Source organism: Pan paniscus, chromosome 9 (genome assembly GCF_029289425.2).
Source record: "Pan paniscus chromosome 9, NHGRI_mPanPan1-v2.0_pri, whole genome shotgun sequence".
Classification (NCBI taxonomy): Eukaryota; Metazoa; Chordata; class Mammalia; order Primates; family Hominidae; genus Pan; species Pan paniscus.
In genome coordinates this window covers 127,733,538-127,753,441 of record NC_073258.2, presented here as the reverse complement: position 1 = coordinate 127,753,441, position 19,904 = coordinate 127,733,538, and the positions used below count along the sequence as shown (strand labels likewise).

Sequence of the window (19,904 nt, the reverse complement as noted above, 5' to 3'; positions counted from 1 at the left end):
ATATAAATACTTTTGCATCTTGGCGTTTTTGTGGAACATCGTATTGTAATTTCCTGAGCATTTTTCTATATCAAGTACGTTTTAGGAACAGCACTTTTAATAGCAAAAAACTATAAGGTACTTAACCATTTCTCTATTGTGGATATTTATGTTATTTCCAATATTTTGTTGCTATTTTACTTAAATATTGCTGCATTTAACAGCCTTGACTCTCGGTATGCATCTGGGGTTACTTCTTTAGGATAAGTTTGCATGGGTTATGATATTCCATAGAGAAGACGAGGTGCCCTGAGCTTTTTACTTGCTGCAGGATTGGTTCATCTTATGATTAATGTGTGCATTTTTTACAATGCCTGTTTAGCATCAGAAATGATATCAGTGTTAAAGAAAGTAGTTTGGTTGTGGAATATTTTCCCATGAAAAGCTAAATAACCCTAGGTCAGATATCTGTTGTTCTTGCCTGCTCAGCCCCCATTCCCCTCATTTCTGTTTAAGAGTGTACACTTCGGCAGGGCGCGGTGGCTCACGCCTGTAATTCCAGCACTTTGGGAGGCCGAGGTGGGTGGATCACGAGGTCAGGAGTTCAAGACCAGCCTGACTAACTTGGTGAAACCCCATCTCTACTGAAAATACAAAATTAGCCGGGCGTGGTGACATGCACCTGTAATCCCAGCTACTCAGGAATCTGAGTCAGGAGAATCTCTTGAACTCTGGACGCGCAGGTTGCAGTGAGCTGAGATTGTGCCACTGCACTCCAGCCTGGGCAACAGAGTGAGACTCTGTCTCAAAAAAAAAAAAAAAAAAAAAACAGAGTGTACATCTCTGCCCACTCTGCATTCTTGCGGTTCCAATGGAGCCTAATAAGCCCTCACCTTCAGGTTTGGAAGTAGCTAATCAGGTCACAGTGAAGGGTGGGCATTGGAATTTTGTCAGGAATAGGACAGAGGCTCTCTCTTTCCTCTGAGATTATTAATCAGGTGGAACATAAGCCCAGCAATGCTAGGAACCATCTCTGCCCCCACATGTAAAGAGTCTACTCAAGAACCAAACCAACCTTGACAAAAACAGAGCTAACAAATTGAGATAAACAGACTCCTCACAACATTTATAAACTCTGATCTACCTGTGCCTACAGCTAGCAAAACTACACCCAGAGATTTTGCAGTTACATAAGCCATGAAATCCCTGTTATTACTTGAAATGATTTGAATTTGATTTCCATTTGGTACAATCAAAAATGTCCAGCTAACACAGACAAGCTTCAAGGATCAGAGGTTTGGGCTCGTCATACCTGTGTCATCTGCAAATAGGTTACAGACAAACTATGTGATCATCTAACACCTGCTGTGAGTGGGGTTCTGTGCGAAAATCTGCAGGTGAAACTTCAGTAATTCCAGCTCCAGTCTTCTAGAAGTGTAAAGTCTGGCAAGGTGACAGGTTAAGAACACAGAAAACAAGCTAGTGCAGAACATGGGACCATGAGGGAGGAACAACTGGATGTTCCTTAGGATGGGCCAGTCCTGCTGTACTGAAAAATCATTTTGTTATGGTGGGATTTAATTTAATCCTTGACATGTTGGTGGAGTTTTCATGAGTGAAGGTAGCAAATGAAGGAATAGCATGCCAACTAAACAAAGCAGGAGCGAAAAGGCAGAAGCTGGAAAGTACTACTGGTAAGCTAACACTGAGTGTGGAACTCAAAGGGACCTTTGTCTCTCCCTTGCAAAGTGTCAATAAGCCATTAACTAAAGAGGGAGCTACCATTACCTGGAGTGTTATTATTATGAGATTATAACTGCCCTGAATTACATCTTTCAATGACGTATTTCAATTATTTTCTCACCTACTAAACAGAAGGCTTCTTGAGGTTAGGCATAGCCTTTACTCTGTACCCCCAGCTCTCGGCATATTGTCCTGTATTCTGTGGGTGTTCCCAAAAGATTCATTGACCACAAAGTAGCTTAAAGCTCATTGCAATGTTCAACTGAACACAATCTAACAGACGTTACAAGATAAAAACCTCACCTTGTGTCAGAACTTTTCTTGGAAGTAGAGCAGGCAAGTGAGCACATCCATTGTTTTCAGCCACTAAATGCTCTTTGGCTCTGATAAGTGTCTTTCATTTTCCGAGATGATACTCCTGACCCACCATGCAAGACCTAATAAGCCACCTTGCTTGTAAATAAGAATGCAATACCAATGTTGCAAATTAAATTAATTACCCATGGACTTTGCTTTATTTGTTCTTTTAGTTCTTCGAGCCAGCCACTCTCTTTTCCCACTTCCTGTCATGACCTTACTAGATGTTTCTATATAGCTCTTCTAATATCTGACCAGGTGCAAAGCTGATTGGTGAGTTTTCTGGGCAGAATTTTCTGGCCCAGGGTTTCCTAGACATTTCTGATCATGAGAATCACCTGGGGAGCTTGGTAAACATGCAGATTCCTGAGTCTCACCTTTGGAAATCCTGATTCAGTAGGCTTGGATTGGGGCTGAGAAATCAGAGTTCGAAACAAGCACCCGAAGTGACACTTTGGATAAATTTAGAGAACCCGGCAACTCAACAGAGCTATGCTGGCTGTAACATGCTAATTAACCGCAATCATGAGCAAGTAGTTAATGTGTATAAAAGTAGTCCCATAACATGGAAAGACAACTGTCAAGAGAATCAGATATCATAGACTCAGATCCTGACTCTAATAATCACTGGCTGGGTGACTTTGAGCAAATTATGTAACCTCTTTGAACTTCTACTTCTGCCTTTGTCAAATGCAGAAGGCATTACTTGCCTCTTTCCCTCCACGGAATCTAATTAGCTGATGCATGTAAAAGTGTATCATCTATGGGAGGAATTGTCAGTGTGCAGTCTTGGCTGCCAGCAGAAGCCATACGATGATGTGTTTGGTGGAAGAGATGAGATAAGCCTCACCACAGTTGCCAGGGATTTGTAAATATTAGCTCCACAGAACCACTCATGGCACACTTGTCCAATTTTGTGCCAACACAACAAAGCTGGAAGGTCATCTCCATAAATAACAATTAGCATTTATTGAGCACTTACTCTACAACAGGCATGATTCTGGATTAATTATTCAGATTCGTCAATTTAATCCTCATATAAGCTCTGTGAAAAAAAGTCCTACTTTTACTGCCATTTCACAATTGGAGAAACTAAGCTGTAACTTGGATGCAGTTAAATAATCTACCTGAGGTAAAACTGAGGCATAGCTAAGTGACCTATGAGAGGTTGCACAGCTGTCAAGGAGCAAAGTGAGGCTTTGAACCCGGTCTGGCACCAGAAACCCTATTTCAGTCCCACTAAACCAAGGTGATTTCTCAAGGTGACGGATACTCCCCACAAGGAAGGGCAGAATGTCCAAGGTCTCCAATCATCTCTTTCATTACTCCTCTAAAAAAATGCCAAAGGTGGTAATTTCCTATAGACTACCAATTCATATCCATTTGCCATCTCTGGAGTTCAGTTTTTCCCCCAAGTGTATCTCAATAGCTATTACAGAATATTGGATCTTGGGCGGGCACGGTGGCTCACGCCTGTAATCCCAACACTTTGGGAGGCTGAGGCGGGTGGATGACGAGGTCAGGAGTTCAAGACCAGCCTGGCCAAGATGGTGAAAACTCATCCTACTAAAATTGCAAAAATTATCCAGGCGTGATGGCGGGTGCCTGTAATCCCAGCTACTCAGGAGGCTGAAGGAGAGACCAGCCCAGGTGACAGAGTGAGACTCCATCTCAAAAAAAAAATATATATATATTGAATCTTAATGGAATGTTAGCAAACATTTAGTCTTGGTGGGTCTCAAACTACAGCCCCATATACAAGTGTTTCCCTACAAATTGGTACGGCTCTTGTTTTTAGAATAGCACCTGCCTTTCAGAAAAGCACACACTATGTACTGTGGCATTGTCTATACCTGGACATTTCACAGCTGTCTGGCTCCTAAACATACCTGAATGTGCTCCTTTAATCAAGTCCCACCCCTCAAAGAGGAAACAAAGAGCCCAGACAAATGAGAAGGATTGCCCAATTTCAAAGCAAATTAATGGCTGAATCTGGAATAGATCCCAGTCTCCCAACTCTTAGATCACTGTTCTTCCAATCTATGACGGGAGAAATCATGGCAGTTTCCTGGCCATCCCCCCAAAAACAGGAAGCGCAGCAAGAAAGTGTGATGAGAGCTGGAGACAGGGGACAGGGAGCATTTCCTGGTTCCCAGTGAATAGACTTTTGTTCATTCTGATGGAAGACAGGACAGGACAGGAGCCCAGAGAGCAGCCACTTGCCCCAGACAGTGCCCAGTAATTGTAATGGTGCAGCTGGGAGTCATTATTGTCTGCCTGGAAAATGGGAGCACTTAGGAAGGGCCCCCCACCAGCCCAAGGAGGCAGGAGAGTCAAGGCTGCCAATGCAATTGCAGCATTTTAATTGAAGCCTGCAAGGAAGAATACAGGAGACTGGCCGCTTTCTCTTTGGCCTCGCAAAGAAAGGAGAAGTGGGGAGGAGAGTGGCACAAAGCCGCCTCTCCCTGGGCTGCATTCAGGTTGCCATCTCAGAGAGGCTTGTAGCTCTGGAGAACTTTTAATAGAATTCTGCCGAATGAAATGGGCTACAGCTGTTTGCCTTGATAAATATATTTTATGCTACATGCCTCAGCCGCCATCTGTTTGCTGATATGAGCACTTCTTCGTGGCAACTAAGGAGAAGTCATCAAAAGGCATAACAGGAGACGGGTTTGGGAGCAGGTAGGGAGGGTGAGGAGAATGGGACAGGGGAATTGTCTTCAGGCCAGAAGGAGCCAGCCTGGGATAAAGAAGATGGGTGCAGGCCCAGAATAGGGAAGTGCGCTGGGCAAGGCAGATAATCTACCTCCCATGCACTCTCCAGTGAGCTTTCGGCATACCCTCATTGTCTTCAGTCTTTCCTCCCTCCACCGCCTGCCTTTAGCCTCTAAAATTTAAACCAAGATGAAGAAAGGAAGTATAACAGTGCCACTTCCCAGCCAGCACTGGCCCATGGCAAGCATGCCCAGTGGCCCCTGGTAAGAGCAGCTGCTCGCCTAAGTCAGTCCCAGCCAACAAGGGGTCTCGGTTCCCTGCACCTAATTCCACTGTTCACTGAGCAACAGCTTCCAGCTCCTCTGCTCATGGCTGAATGCCCAACAAATATGGATGGGACAGAAGCTAATGCCCCTGCCTGCAGGTAATGCAACCTAGTCAGGAGCCAAAGCAAATCAAGGAGAAGTTTTGGAGCTCTTCTGCCAAGCCTTGTAGCCACACAGCTACCCACCCCTGCGTGGACTGGAGAGATGGTTCGCATATGCTTAGAATGGATTTGAGGTGGGAGGCGGGTGAGGGATGAAAAATTACCTATTGGGTAAAATGTACACTATTTGGGTGAGAGTTACACTAAAAGCCCATGCAATATATCCGTGCAAGGAGACTGCACTTGTAGCCATTAAATCTTTAAAAATAAAAAAAAATAAAAAAAATGGGACAAGGTATAAGACAAATCACATCATATGCTTCTGTCTCCAAAGCTGCCTAATTTTTTAAAAGGCAAATTCTGGTTACTATGAACGTTAAGCATATCCTGAAAGAAAAAACAAAAGGAACCACAGTGGCCCTTGAACAATATGGGAGTTAGGTGCATTGACTCCCTGCACAGTCAAAAATTCACTTATAACTTGACTTTCCTAACACTTCACTGCTAATAGGATACCATTGTCCGGAAGCCTTACTAATAACATAAGCACACAACTTTGGTCTCTAAAATTAAAACCAAGATGAAGAAAAGAGTTGTAACAGTGCTACCTCTCAGCCAGCACTGGCCCACAGCACTGGTATACACATATTTTGTATGTTATATGTGTTATATACTGCATTCTTACCATAAAGTCAGCTAGAGAAAATACAATGTGATTAAGAAAATTTTTTGAAAACAAGAATGGCTATGAAGCAGGAAAGATGTACCCATTATGGGGCTCTAAAATATTTTCATGAAAGACAGTAGATTTGCTCACTCTTGAACCATCAAATCAAGAAAACACAGGAATTACCTTAAGAGAAACCAGCATCCTTGGGGAACGGCTAAGATATTTAGATATTTCTGCTTTCTGAGTGCAGAGTCTACATGAACTTGCCTTCCCTCCCCTCGCTTAGGAAAAAATGTGAGAGGCCCGTGTGACTCACGGCTGTCCTGAGTGTTTCCTATTTCTGGCATCCCATGGCATCACCTACCCATCTCTGTCTCCCACATGCCAGCCCCTCTGCTGTTCCACTCAGAGAAGCTCAGCCTGCCCGGAAATGGAGTAAGTGTGTGTGGATCCCACATAGCACCACCCAGGAGCAAACTGAACCCCCAGTGTGTCTCCCTGTCCCCTGCTCCTTCCTCTGTCCCTAGCTGAGTCATGGGATTGGGGAAGCTACCACTCAGATTCCTCCTGTGAGCAGCATAGAGACAGAGTGTCCGTACAGCTGCATCCCATACCCTCCTTCCATACCCCATTGAGGCTATGAGCCTCTAAAATAGCTGGCTGTGGAGCAGGTTTTTGATGCTTGAGGTTAGAGAGGTTATTATTCCTGGCTGTGAAGAACAAATGGACAGCTCAGAGACATGCAAAGCAAAAGGAAAACTGGGTAGCTGAAGAGGGGGTACAAGCTTCCAAAAACACATTAGTCACAAACAAACTGGACCGCGTACCCACTGCTCAGTGCCACCTCCTCCTGAGGACGTGGGCAGGGTGACTGCTGGTGACATGCTCTGAGAAGCTCTGACAGAAGGCACTAAATCATTGTGTACTGAGCATTGTGATTTTGGGTCCAAGAAACCAAATGCTTTGGATGAGCTTCAGAACTGCTGGCTGTTCACCGCAGCCAGAGCAAGCCTCCGGCTCCGTCGAAGCACGAGCCCCTGGTATTAATAAGTGTTTCCATGGCACTTGATATTTTGCAATTATCTTTTCTAACACGTCTGCCTTAGCAGAAGTAGCAGGCCAAATGTGCATTCTTCTGCCCTCCCTTCTTCCTGCCAGCTTTTGAGGAAGCCATCCTGGCTCCCCTGCACACTGTGAGAGGGGATGAGTAGGGGCCACCACTGGAAGGGGCCCTGAGTCTGCAGCCTCCTCCATCCCCACTCACTGCCTGGCTCCACACCCACCTCTTCTTCCACTCTTTCAAGGCCAGCTGAAGCCAAACTCCCTCAATTCATGCTTCTATTTGTTCATTCAGCAAATACGTGTCGAGCACTTACTGTATGCCAGGCACTGCTTCAGGCATCAAAGATACAGCAGTGAAAAAAAAAAAAATTATCTGTCCTCATGTAACTCACATTCAATTAGGAGGTAGATCATAGGCAGTTAAATATTTAATGCTATGAGTAAAAATAAATCTGGGTAAGGGGTAGAGAGGGATAATATTGTAGATCTAGAAGTCAGAGGGCTTGAGATCTGAGCAGAAATCTGAATAAAATGAGGGAGCAAGATAGGCAGGAGACCAGGGCCCCTTTGCATAAAGACCCTGAGGTGGGAGCACAGCAGGTGTGGAGAAACAGCAAGGAGGCCAGCTGGGCTGGACTGGAGCCCTTGTGGGGAATGTGTTGTCATGGTAATAGATGTGGCCAAAGAGGGAGCAGGGACTCTGACCAGAAGGCTTTTCTTCTCTAGCGATGATTGGACGCCCTTCTTTGAACTCCTGTATTAGCCCTGCCCCAAGTGGTTCATTTGGGCCTTGTCTGACACCTGCTTCATCATTTCATACACTTGTGCGTTCTTTACCCAAAGCAGTTGAAGTTTCCCCAGATTTCCTAACAGATCTTTTCCAAGCCCCATGGTCACCCCAACCCTTCCTCCTTTCTAACTTGCCAAGCTTCTTTCCATTGCCTCCTGGAATCCAGATGTTACGGACAAAGCACACCTCCTGGGTTCTATGGTTCCTTGAACCCACCCAAGCGCTTAGCAGCACTCATACTTTCAGCTTTCATTTTAATCAGACAGTAGTTCCACTGTTCAAATTAATCTTAAACAGCAATCTGTCTTTTGAGAAGGCATTTATGTATTCAGCAGTCATTAATTTATGCATTTAACTTTAAATATTTTTTAATTTACTTTGTGATTAAAAAAAGAAGCATCTGGAAACTATGCTAGATGCTGAGGATAAAGGGATGAGCAAGATAGCAGCAAGTCTAGTGGACAGATAAATGAGAATTAGAGAAGTAAATGCTAAACAAAAAAACAAATGAAGTGCCATGAGGCCACAGAGGACAAGGCGATTCGTATTTGATTATTTTTGGAGAAGACAAGGGAAGTTTTACAGTGGGGACTGACATTATAGGTAGGGATTCAAATATGTGTAGGCTCTTTCCCAAAGCCGCCCTCCTACTAAAGCAAAGTATCTCTCCTCTTAGTACTCCTTCCAGACAAGGGAGTGCAAGACATTAGAACAGGGGTCCTCAACAGGCAGTGATTGTGTCCCCAGGGACATTTGGCAATGTCTGGAGACATTTTTGGTTGTCATGACTGTGGGCAGGAGAGTGCTACTGGCTTCCAGTGGGTAGAGGTCAGAGATGTTGGTAAACATCCTATAATGCCCAGAACAGTTCCCCAACAATGACCTGGGCCCAAAGGTCAGCAGTAGTGCCAAGAATGAAAGACCCCATGTTAGAAGTAAAGGGAGCAACAGGAGCAGAGGCATCAGGTTGCAGAACTGGCCTGGCAAGTCAGAAGGGCCTGGCAGGCCTAGGGAACAGTAGAAGTTCAGGTGTGAAGCAGAACTATAGAGTAAACGAACAACGTGGTAGGAGATGAGGCTGGAAATATAGGTACGAGCCAGAGAGAGAACGGTCTTATTCACCAAGCTGTGACGTTTTGCTCCATAGGCAATAAGGAGCCAACTAAAGAGAAGGCTGAAGTAGGTGAGAACAACAGCTGGCAATTATTGACCCGCTACTCTGGGTCAAGAGCTTCATTACATTACTTACTCCTAACAAGAGAGGCACACACATAGGGCAGTTATTATTATTCCTACTTTACACATCAGGAAATAGAGAAACCAAAGCCCATAAAAGGGGAGTTGCCTGCCCAAGGTCAGCCTCGGGTTTGGTTACAACAAAGAACCCAGATTCTGGCCAAGATCTATCTAGCTCCTGGGCCACTAGCCTTACTGAGCAGAATAGCCTCCACCAGTCTGGCCTCTGCTGGGGCTGTGAATCCACACTGGCTTTCATAGAGAGCCATCCCCTCATCCCCAGTGAACTGTAGCCACAGTGTTCTGTACACGGAGGTGCTGAACAAGACCCTTCTGAAGGAAGGGAACGCTGGATAACACATAAATCCATTTGGAATCAATGACATTCATTGATTCCATTCTTCTACCAATTGACATATTCTGGGCCTCAGAAAACATGTTTTAATTACCTCTAGAGAAAAATTGAGCATTTACTGGCCTTTTCTCTTTTTTTCTTTCCTTTTCTTTCTCTTTTTCTTTTTGTTTCTTTCCTTTTTTCCTTCTTTTCTTCCTTCATTCCTTCCTCTTTCTTTTTTCTTCCTTTATTTTCCTTTCCTTCTTCCTTTTTTTTAGGTGTGGTTGGCAAACTATGATGTATTCACCAAAATTAATTTCCTTTTCCTCCTGAGCACATACCCAAACTACACTTCCCAGCGCCCTCTGTGGCCATGTGACTGAATTCTAGCCAATGAAATCTCAGTGAATGCTGACTGTGCCTCCCCCGGGCATGGCCCATAAAACCACTCATGTACTAGTCCTGCTCACTTTCCCCACCTGCTGCCACACAGAAGCTGTGAAGGGCATATGGTTCAGTAGAGACACAGACAGAAGGACCACGTGTCCCTGGGTCCCATGGAGGCTGCCGGCCAACCAGTTATGTATGCATTTGTCTCAACATGAATAACAAACTTTTGTTGGGTTAAGCTACTAATATTTGGAAGTTGTTTGTTACAGCAGATAAATTTACTTTCCCTACCTAATACAGGCAGCATGGGCGAGAGATACAGCACTTAGAATGGAGTTCCTTGCATGCACAGAAAATTCAAACAAGTGGCTTCTTACACTGAAGTCCAGTCATAGGCAGATACAGCAGTCATCAGGTACCAGTGTCCTCCTAAACGTCTGCTTTAATACCTCTAGGATGTGATTCTGTCATCGAATTTGCCTCAAGATCCAAACAGATGTCCACATATTAGGCAGAAAGAAGGAGGAAGAGAAAAATCGTCCCCCAGCTGAGTCAGCTTCATTGAAGAGCTTGCCTGAAAGCCCCACCTGATGACTTCTACTTACCTCTGATGGATGGGCCAGGCCCACTTGCAAGGGAGGCAAACAAGGTGCATCATTTTCCTTGATATCTTGTTTCCCAGGGGGAAGAAGTCAACATTCAATTAGGAAGAAAATGGAGACTGCATATTGGGTGGGAAACTAGGAGTCTTTGTTAAAAGGGAGGGAGGGAATAATGGTTTAGGCTGAGAAGATACTGCCCAGACTAGTGATGTCATTTTCCGCTCCCCTCTTAAGTGCTGGGCTGTTTCTGGCTTCAGCAGCCTATGGATGGGGAAAAGGCGTGGGTCTCTAAAATGGCTCTGCCCTGGAAGGAGGGGCTAGAGAGCTGAAGTGCCTGCCACCCCATCCTCTCTTGCTTGATTGCCTCTAAGACAGGATGCATCCCACTTATCTCTTGCACTCAGAACAAGCTCTCTGCACACTCACTCTCGCGTCTCTTTCCCAAAGCTGCCATCCTACTAAAGCAAAGCATCTCTCCTCTTAGTACTCCTTCCAGCACATCTCCCACAAAGGGGAAGCAGCCGGGAAGGCTCCTGGGAAGGAGCTGCGTTGGCGCTCCTGATCACTGGCTGCTTTCACTCCTTCACACTTAACACCATAAAAACACACATCTCCTGCCACGAGACTGAGCCAATTTCCAAGTCATATGTGGAGTTATTGCTGCTTTCTCTGCCTCTCCTGCTTGATGTTGCTAAATGCTGTTCCCTGTGGCACTCAGCACAGGCCTGCAGGGAGAAAATAACACAGAATTAACCCTGAACATAGGTGTGGGGGTGCAAGAAAACCAGATTTACCAAAATGAAAATAATAAAGGGCCAGTAATCACCCCCTTAATGTTAGCTCTTTGGGGTGCCACATGGGGGAAAACTGTGCTGTATTTTCCATTTATAATCAAATGCACTCAATTAGTCCCTCTTCTTCCCACCTGCATGCCCAGGCAGTAATGGCAAAGAGGCAAGCTGAAGAAATGGAAATCAGCCTGCCCTGGCATCTGTCCCCCAGGTAAACAAGCATGGAAGGAGAAGGACCATCTAACTGAACAATGCACTGGTCATGAGCCAAGGCTGGCTCCAATAGCTTTTGCCCTGGGCACTCGTATGCTGAGATTTCAGGCATAGACTTTACATAGTTTGGCATAATTCAAGATTTGACAGCAGGTTGAACTGCCTCTGTTTGTCTTCTCTTATTTCTATTTCATCGTGTCTGATTTCCTTTTATCCCTCTGCTATGAGAACCATCAAGGATACTTTGGTAATCTAGGGCAGCACTTCCAAATTTTTAATGTGCTTATACACCACTTGGAGATCTTGTTAAAATGAAATTCTGATTCAGTAGGTCTGAGGTGGGTCTGAGATTCTGAATTCTAACAAGCTCCCAGGTAATGCCAATGCTGCTAGTTCATGGAGCATACCTTCACCTTGATGTTCTCGGCAAATAAACTTGTATGGGGTGAAGCAAATGAGATTTGGAGATCTGTTTGTTAGAACAGGATCTAGAAGGCAACCAGGACCTTGGATGGAAGACTTGTGCCTTTTAGAATTGCTGATTCCTGCACCTCAAAAGTTCATGTGTCTTAAGACTTGGAGGTATATTTAAAGCCAGAGCACTCTGACAAATGACTCAGCCATGCAACGTCAAGATGTCTATGAGAATAGACTTGTTTCCAAGAAGCATCATTGATTTTACACAGGCTATAAACAGGTGATTCTTCACTGGATGGTAAAACTGTGGAGAGTTCTGCCTGCAAGTGGCATCCCAAGCAGAGGGGCCAAAAAAACCTTATGCTTCATTCCTTCTTTGATATCATCAAATGGCTTTGTCAACAGCATCTCAAAGACTGATGACCTGCTAGGCACAGTGGCGCACACCTGTAATCCCAGCACTTTGGGTGGGTGGGGTGGGAGGATCTCTTGAAGTCAGGAGTTTGAAGCCAGCCTTGGCAACAAAGTAAGACCCTGTCTCTTGAAAAAAAGAAAAAAAAATGAGGACCTTGGGGAAACTAAGGCAGAACACAATGTGCTCAACAAAGCACAAAAATCTGAAGGCCTTTTCCATGTAAGCTAGCCTCACAATGATCACCTGGCAATGTTAGGAATAATAGAGTCCAGCCCAGTACTACCTTTCAAAGTGCCCACGACCACCTTACAAGCACACGTCAGCCGTCACGTGAAAGGGCCTCTTGAGTCTGGAGCTTCTTTAAGGACAATATCCAGAGCCACTCACTCCTCCCAGTTTTTTGCTCCTCACATAACCTTCTCCCCCTTCTTCTAGCCACTGCACTCACCTTTTTTCTCCCAGATCTTCCCAGTTGTTCTTTGGTTTGTCCTTGCTTCACTCTTGGGATATGACACACTCTACTGTCTTCCCAATGACAAAACCCTGTAACTTCAGCTTCTCTTGTCTCTATTTCAGTCTTTGGAGTAAGAATTACATCGTTCGGCCACCTCAGGGAAGACTCTTCCCACACCAGATTCTCTCCAGGTTATATCATCCGCTCCATCATTTCAGTTATCATCTGTGTGCTGAGATATCCCCAGTCTACATCTCCAGACCAAACTTGTCTTCAATGTTCCAGACTCAAATATCCACAGGCACATCAAATTCAACATGTTTTCAGCTGCACTGATCAGCAAGTCTGAAAGAACAAAAAGAAGAGAGGAAAGCAAGAAGGAAATAAAGAACTCGCTTTTTCATCCCTCACCTTGTGAAATGACTCAGTGGCCCATGCAGCTGCTCTGCCAGACCCCTGGGAACAATTGGCGCTCGTCCCTCCCTCATCCTCTGCCAGGTCAACCCACTTTTAAGTCCTGTGACTTCCATCTTCTAAATTGCTGAGAATCTGCCACGTTTTTGACTACTTTGGGGTCTTCACACAATGCTTCCCCCATTACCCCTGCTTGGGTACTTTTCCTTCTCTTTTTAAACGGTTTACTATTAATCTGCAGGGCTATGTTCCAACTTTCCCTGACTCTGCTACAACGCATTATTTATTATTATTATTATTATTATTATTATTATTATTACTAAGTGAGTAACATGAGAATGTGATAAATGAATGCTAAGTGAGTTGGAAAAAGCCATTAGGAAGTTAGACATTTTAACAGGAGATACATTGCCCTTGGCATTCATGTCATTTAAGCAACACTGCAGGGGACATGGATATTTTCCCCAGGAGTATGATTCCCAATTATTCCAAGAAAGAAGAACTGCCCCCATGACTCAGCACAGAAAGCAAACTCTGTCCACTGGTGATGCCTTTTTCTCTCCAGAGATCAGGTCCCTGTAGGTGAAAGTTTACCACACAAATTCCCCTCTGACTTATTTCTGGTCAGCAGGGAGCTAGGAGAGATGAGCGATTATATAGAAGAGGTTAATGAGCCCATGTGCTGGCTGTTTCAGACCATTGTTTCTCACCCTTTCTTTGTGCCTCTCATCCTTCTGCCTGGGAACACCTGTCATGTAAATCATTCTAGTCCATGAAATGCAGCCCAGTTTTCCATGGCGCCTTATACTGTCTGCCTGAAAATGCTTTATAGAAGCTAATAAACAAGGCAGACAGGTTGCATGATGTTGCGTGAACTAGATTCTCAAGACTTGATTCCCAAGTGCTGAGTCTAATACTTACTCATGACATGAAGGTGGGCGAGTTCCTTAATATCCTCAAGACTCAGTGCCTCCATTTATAAATCTGATCCCTGCCCATCACAGTTATGCTAATCATCAGAAGTAATATTGACATTTTATAAACTCTAAGCCATGCTGCAAAAATAAACGTTACTACTACTGATGATAATTACAAATTATAAATAAGTTTTTGTGGGGAGCTGGTTACAAATTGTTCCAAAATTATTAAACGTGATCAGAGAAAAAAAATTAAGCAGAGGGAAGATGACAATGAGTCATAAGAAGAAGAGAACAAAGATACCAACATGAGAGAGTTTGGTGGTGGGAAGGGGCTGGGGGTGTCAGGAGGTGGGGGTAGAGAAGCAAGCAGCGTCAATTCATGCAGACCCTTGCAGACCATGTGAGGGAGTTTGGATGTTTTTCTAAAGATCATGGGAGAAATCAAAGTGTTTTAAGAAAAGGAGCATCTGGATAATTTTTCTTTTTTACATAAGAAAGTCGCTTATGCTGGGCGCGGGTGGCTCACGCCTGTAATCCCAGCACTTTGGGAGGCAGAGGCAGGCGGATCAGGAGGTCAGGAGTTCGAGACCAGCTTGACCAACATGATGAAACCCCGTCTCTACTAAAAATACAAAAATTAGCCAGGCTTGGTGGCACGTGCCTTTAATCCCAGCTACTTAGAGACAGAGGCAGGAGAATTGCTTGAACTGGGGAGGTGGAGGTTGCAGTGAGCTGAGATTGCGCCACTGCACTCTCTCCTGGGCAACAGAGTGAGACTCCGTCTCAAAAAAAAGAAAGTCATTTACACTGCAATATGAAGATTAGACCCGAGTGAGGTGAGACCAGAAGCAGAGAAACCAATGGAGGACTCTAGCAGTGACTCAAGTGAGAGATGGCAGTGGCTGGCTCTGGGAGAGTGGCACTGGGGGTGAAGAGAAGTGGATGGATTCCGGAACTAAATGGGCAGTAAACTTCAGACATCACAATCTCCTCTCAGAAATCTCAGCTCAGCAGCTACAAAGTACTCCCACTAGGAAGGCAGACTGGATTAGCAGGGAGACAAGACACCAAACTTGTAATTAGAAAATCTATATTTGATTCTTTGAGTTGCAGTTGATTAATTAATTCTTATCATTAGCTAAGTGGATTAGGCAAGTCACTTAACCTCTCCAATCCTCAGTTTCCCCATCTGTAACATGGGCATGATAATAATTGCCCTGCCCCACTTGCTAAGGTGGTTGTAAAACTCAAACCAAATATAATGAATGAAGATGTGCTTTGTAAATTGCCACACACTGCATAATTGTAAAGCAGTCTGAGCATTCTTCAGAGACCCAGTCAAACCAAACACAAAAGGAATAGACACAAGAGGAAAATGAACATTCAGCTTCTAATCTGGTCCTCTTACCTGATACTTCCTTGGCCTATCTTGATTTTGTAATAGGCCAAGGTTTATTTCCATGGTTCCTTATATTTTATAAAGCTTTTCGTGGTGAGAAAACTTTGGGAAAATCTTATTAGATACAGCAAAGACCAAAATCAGCACAAAACTCACATATAAAAGCCTTAGCAAAAAAATAAGGATTTCTCTAGAGGCTCTATATGTGCTTAAATGGTGCAGAGAGCTAAATTGTGAAATTACAAATGAGATGTGGAATGGCATATTTGATTATACAGAGTCATCTTCAATGCTTCATAACATGTAAGAAATTTGAGAGACTGTTTATCCGGCACCGAACGCCAGGAGGAATCTGCAGAAGAACTGAGCGAGTTCTAATAGGGCATTGAGAAGACAGAGGGTAGGTTTCCAGAGGAGCCGCATGGGCTCTTCTTCATGCCTGAGGCCCTAATCCCACTTTCTCCACCATATTTCAAAGGCTCACATGGACATTATTTGGTTTGACTCACTGGAGAATAAACAGAAAGATTAGCTCTGTTTTTCACAGGTAATGAGACTGTGTCATAAAACAATTATAAGGCATGGTCTGTACTCTCAACCAATTTATGACCTAATAGGGTCCAAAGATAGGCCTGTGATGCAAAGAGCTGCCCTACTCAGCCCAGTGCTAATGTGGTGTTCTATACCTGGTGGGAGACAGGGCAGCAGAGGCTTTGCAGCCTGGCCACCCTGGAATTAAATGCTGACTCTACTACTTACTGGCCTTGAGGACTCGGATTTCCTCAACTGTAAAGCAAGGATAGCAATGCTTGCCTTAAAATGCTGGTATAACTAAATGAAATACCATGTGTTAATAGCACTGCATTTCTCCAAGTAGAAGCCAAGACAACCAGACAAAAGCAGGTGCCCTCCCCCCGACACCCAACTTCTGTTGGAGCATCCAGAGCCTATCTTCTGTCCCCACTTCTAACCTTCACTTTTCTCTCTCTGCCTCTGGCCATGGGACCTCAGAGGAACCGGAGCTGCTGTGCCGGGTCCATCTGCAGCAGACCAGCCCCTGGAGCTGCTGACGCTGCAGCAGCACCCAGCAGGCAGGTGTGTGAGAGGCACACACAGGAGAGAACAGATTGAGAAGTGCTTTGGGACGTCTCTGGCACAGATGCAAAGGCAGAAGGGGAACTTTTCTCTGTGCTCTCTCTTTCCACCCCTCCTAGCAATTCAAGGAGAAGGGTGAGAGATTGGAGATTGGAGCTGTTCGTCTGAATCCAGCAATGTCCTGTGTCTCCTCTTCAAATCCACGCAAATGATAATGTGACCCTGGAGGTCGACATCCATGCATATTTATTAAAGCCCATGTGTAAAGGTCCATGCCACTCCCAACCACATAAATTTATATTTTGACTATAGAGGGAATATATTAACTCAGCACAGAAGACAAAATAAACAATAAATCTTTGTGTGTGGCCAGGCACCGTGGCTCACACCTGTAATCTCAGCACTTTAGGAGGCAAATGCAGGCGGATAGCCTGAGCTCAGGAGTTTGAGACCACCCTGGGCAACATGGTAAAACCCCGTCTCTACTAAAATAAAAAAATTAGCCAGGCGTTGTGGTGTGTGCCTGTAGTCCCAGCTAGTCGGGAGGCTGAGGCATGAGAATTGCTTGAGCCCGGGAGACAGAGGTTTCAGTGAGCCAAGATGGCGCCACTGCACTCCAGCTTGGGCTACAGAGTGAGATTCCATCTCAAAAAAAAAAAAAAAAAAAAATCTGTGTGTGTGTGTCTGTGTGTGTGCACAAGCTCATGCATATGTTGAGATAGAAGGGATGGGGAGATAGGACACTTACATATTTTAATTTTACTTTACTTCTTAATCAGTTCTAAATGAATAAGGATGGGACTTACAGATAATGAAGAAACAGGACAAACATATAAAGAGAAATATTTCTTCTACTGGGCCCTCTTGCTTTTCTTCATGCCATAACTACTTTCCAAGAAGAGTCCACAACAGCATTACAGCATTTCCTAAACTTTGTTGCATTTTATAATTCTTGCACACACACACAGATGCACACAAAATTTCAATGCCATTTCTCAGTCTGAGGAGTTTTCAGACTCTGCCTAATGTCTCAGCTAACTCAATCAATAGGTATATGCTAAACACCTACCATGTGCAGCATACTGTACAAACCATCCCAGAAGACACAACACAAGAAGGCATAAGATTTTCCCTGTGCTTATAATCAGTCACGAAGCCCCACTGATTTGCTCTGCTAAATATGTCCCTAATCTGCCAATCCCTCCCTGTGCTCTTATCATCTTTTTTGCAGACCTCCTACCAATCAGCTCGGATGCCACATCCTCAATCCCCATGGTCCTGACTCAGTCCTCTGCTTTGCTTAATATTCCTGTCTGCATCCTCAGAGACCTTAGGCTTATGTTTTCTGTAGCACTTACCATATGGTATTAAAATCATGTGTTTTCAGATCTGCTGCTCTCCCTACACTGATTGTAACATCTTAAAGGTCTTTTTACCCCTTTAGCACATAGCACAGTATCTACCGCTCTCAGTATCTGCTCCAGTAACAACTGCTCACCGGTGCTCAGCCTCCATCCAACACATTCTGCCATGTGTTGTATCTGCTCATGTATCCAACAACCTCCCTAACATGTAGGGACTCCTCAAGGATAGGACCCAATTCATCTTGGAATCTCCCGTGCCCAGGTGGCAGCAGGCTGCAAGACTTCTCTGCAGATTTGTTTGAGGCCTGGGCCCCATTGGGCCATGAGGCCCCAGGCAACTCTTGTTATATCATGCTGAGATGTGGGGAAAGGGATGAGCTGAAAGGGAAGGAATTCCAGTTTAGATGCTGGATAATGACATAATTTATGGATGAACTAATGTCAGTTCATTGTATTTTCCCCAAGTTTTTGTCTTGAAAATTTTTAAACCTGCGGAAAGTTGAAAATATAGTGAAAACTCATCTTTCGTTCCCCTTGATTGCTAACGTTTTGATCTGTTTGTGTTCTCTCTCTCTTTCTCTCTGTGTTTGTGTATTTATCTCCCTCAGTTGAATATTTTTGCTAAACCATTTGAAAATTAGTTACAGATATCTTAAATTTTCTAAGAACTAGTTATGAACAAATGAAAGAATGAATGAAGCCATACGTGAATCCATAAATTTCTGAACTCCTTTCGAGTTCTCTATGGCTCTTTTTAACTCTAGGAGTTGCCGTGTACCACAAGAGCACACCGAAAATAAGCACCCACATTTCACAGGGTAGGGGATGGAGGAGAAAAATTTCAGCTAGAACAGTTGGGAAAGGTTTCAGCTAGGCCTGGATGGGGAAGATTTGAATATACTTATGAAAAGGGGAGAACATTCCAGGACGAAGGGAGTGCAGCAACAACGTACAGTGGGCAGGAGAAGCAAGCCCTCCAGGCACCACGCTTACTCACTATCTGATTTGTGTGGAAAATGAAGAAATGAGGTTGGCTTTTTTACCCTTCTCATTTCTCTTCATCCACTTCAGAATTCTCAGAGCTAGCATGTTATTCAATTCTTTCGACACATGCGATTCTTCATTAACATAAAGTTTCTGTGGTAAGGTGGGAGGGTCATAGGGTGACCCATGGTCCCAGTTTGGCCAGAACTAAGGGTTTTCTGGGACTCAAGACTTTCAATGCTAAAACCAGGCAAGTCCCAGGCAAATGAGGATGAGATGATCACCCTAGCCCAACTGCAGAGATGGAAAAAAAATGAAAGAAGCCTGATAAAACTTTTAAAATCACTTTTTACCCCTCTCCTACTGTGGGCCCTGGTTCCTGATCTATTTTTAACTTTGGGGACAAAAGGAAATAGTTTTAAAAGTGAAAGAAAATATTCTTTCTCTCCAAGAAGTTTTCTCTCATGCCTTCCCCTCCTAATTTAGGTTAGGTGCACTACCTCGGTGCTACAATATGAAAATTGCTACCATGCATTTACCAATTATTGTGTGGCAATAATCTGTAGTCTGTGTTCCCCAGATACACAATCCACTCTTTTTTTTTTTTTTTTTTTTTTTTTGAGATGGAGTTTCACTCTTGTTGCCCAGGCTGGAATGCAGTGGCGCGATCTCGGCTCACTGTAACCTCCGCCTCCCAAGTTCAAGGGATTCTCCTGCCTCAGCCTCTGGAGTAGATGTTATTACAGGCATGCGCCACCATGTCCTGCTAATTTTGTATTTTTGGTAGAGACGGGGTTTCTCCATGTTTGTCAGGCTGGTCTCAAACTCCCGACCTCAGGTGACCCGCCCGCCCTGGCCTCCCAAAGTGCTGGGATTAGAGGCGTGAGACACCACGCCTGGCCAATCCATTCTTTAGTAGAATGGACTGTGTCTTATCTTTGCAGCTCCAATATACAGTACAAAGCAAGCAACCCAGCACATATGTGTTGAATGAGTAGATGCATTTATTGGTTGGTTTATTGTCTGGTTAGATGGTCATGGCTGGTTATGTGAATATTCCACAGTAATAGTGGACCCATCCAAAAGCAGTTGGTGGGCCGGGAGCAGTGGCTCATGCCTGTAATCCCAGCACT

General features: G+C 44.3%; 1 long non-coding RNA gene across 1 annotated transcript in view; it reads right to left on the bottom strand.

The window, feature by feature from the left end:
• The window catches only part of LOC103786292 (uncharacterized), an 82,238-nt gene that overhangs the window by 36,713 nt on the left and 25,621 nt on the right, over positions 1-19,904 (bottom strand). The window contains exons 4-5 of the long non-coding RNA XR_008620299.2: positions 11,717-12,940; positions 10,309-11,030 (exon numbers count right to left, since the gene is read on the bottom strand). This is a non-coding gene — a long non-coding RNA (uncharacterized LOC103786292). The remainder of the gene's footprint in view (positions 1-10,308; positions 11,031-11,716; positions 12,941-19,904) is intronic.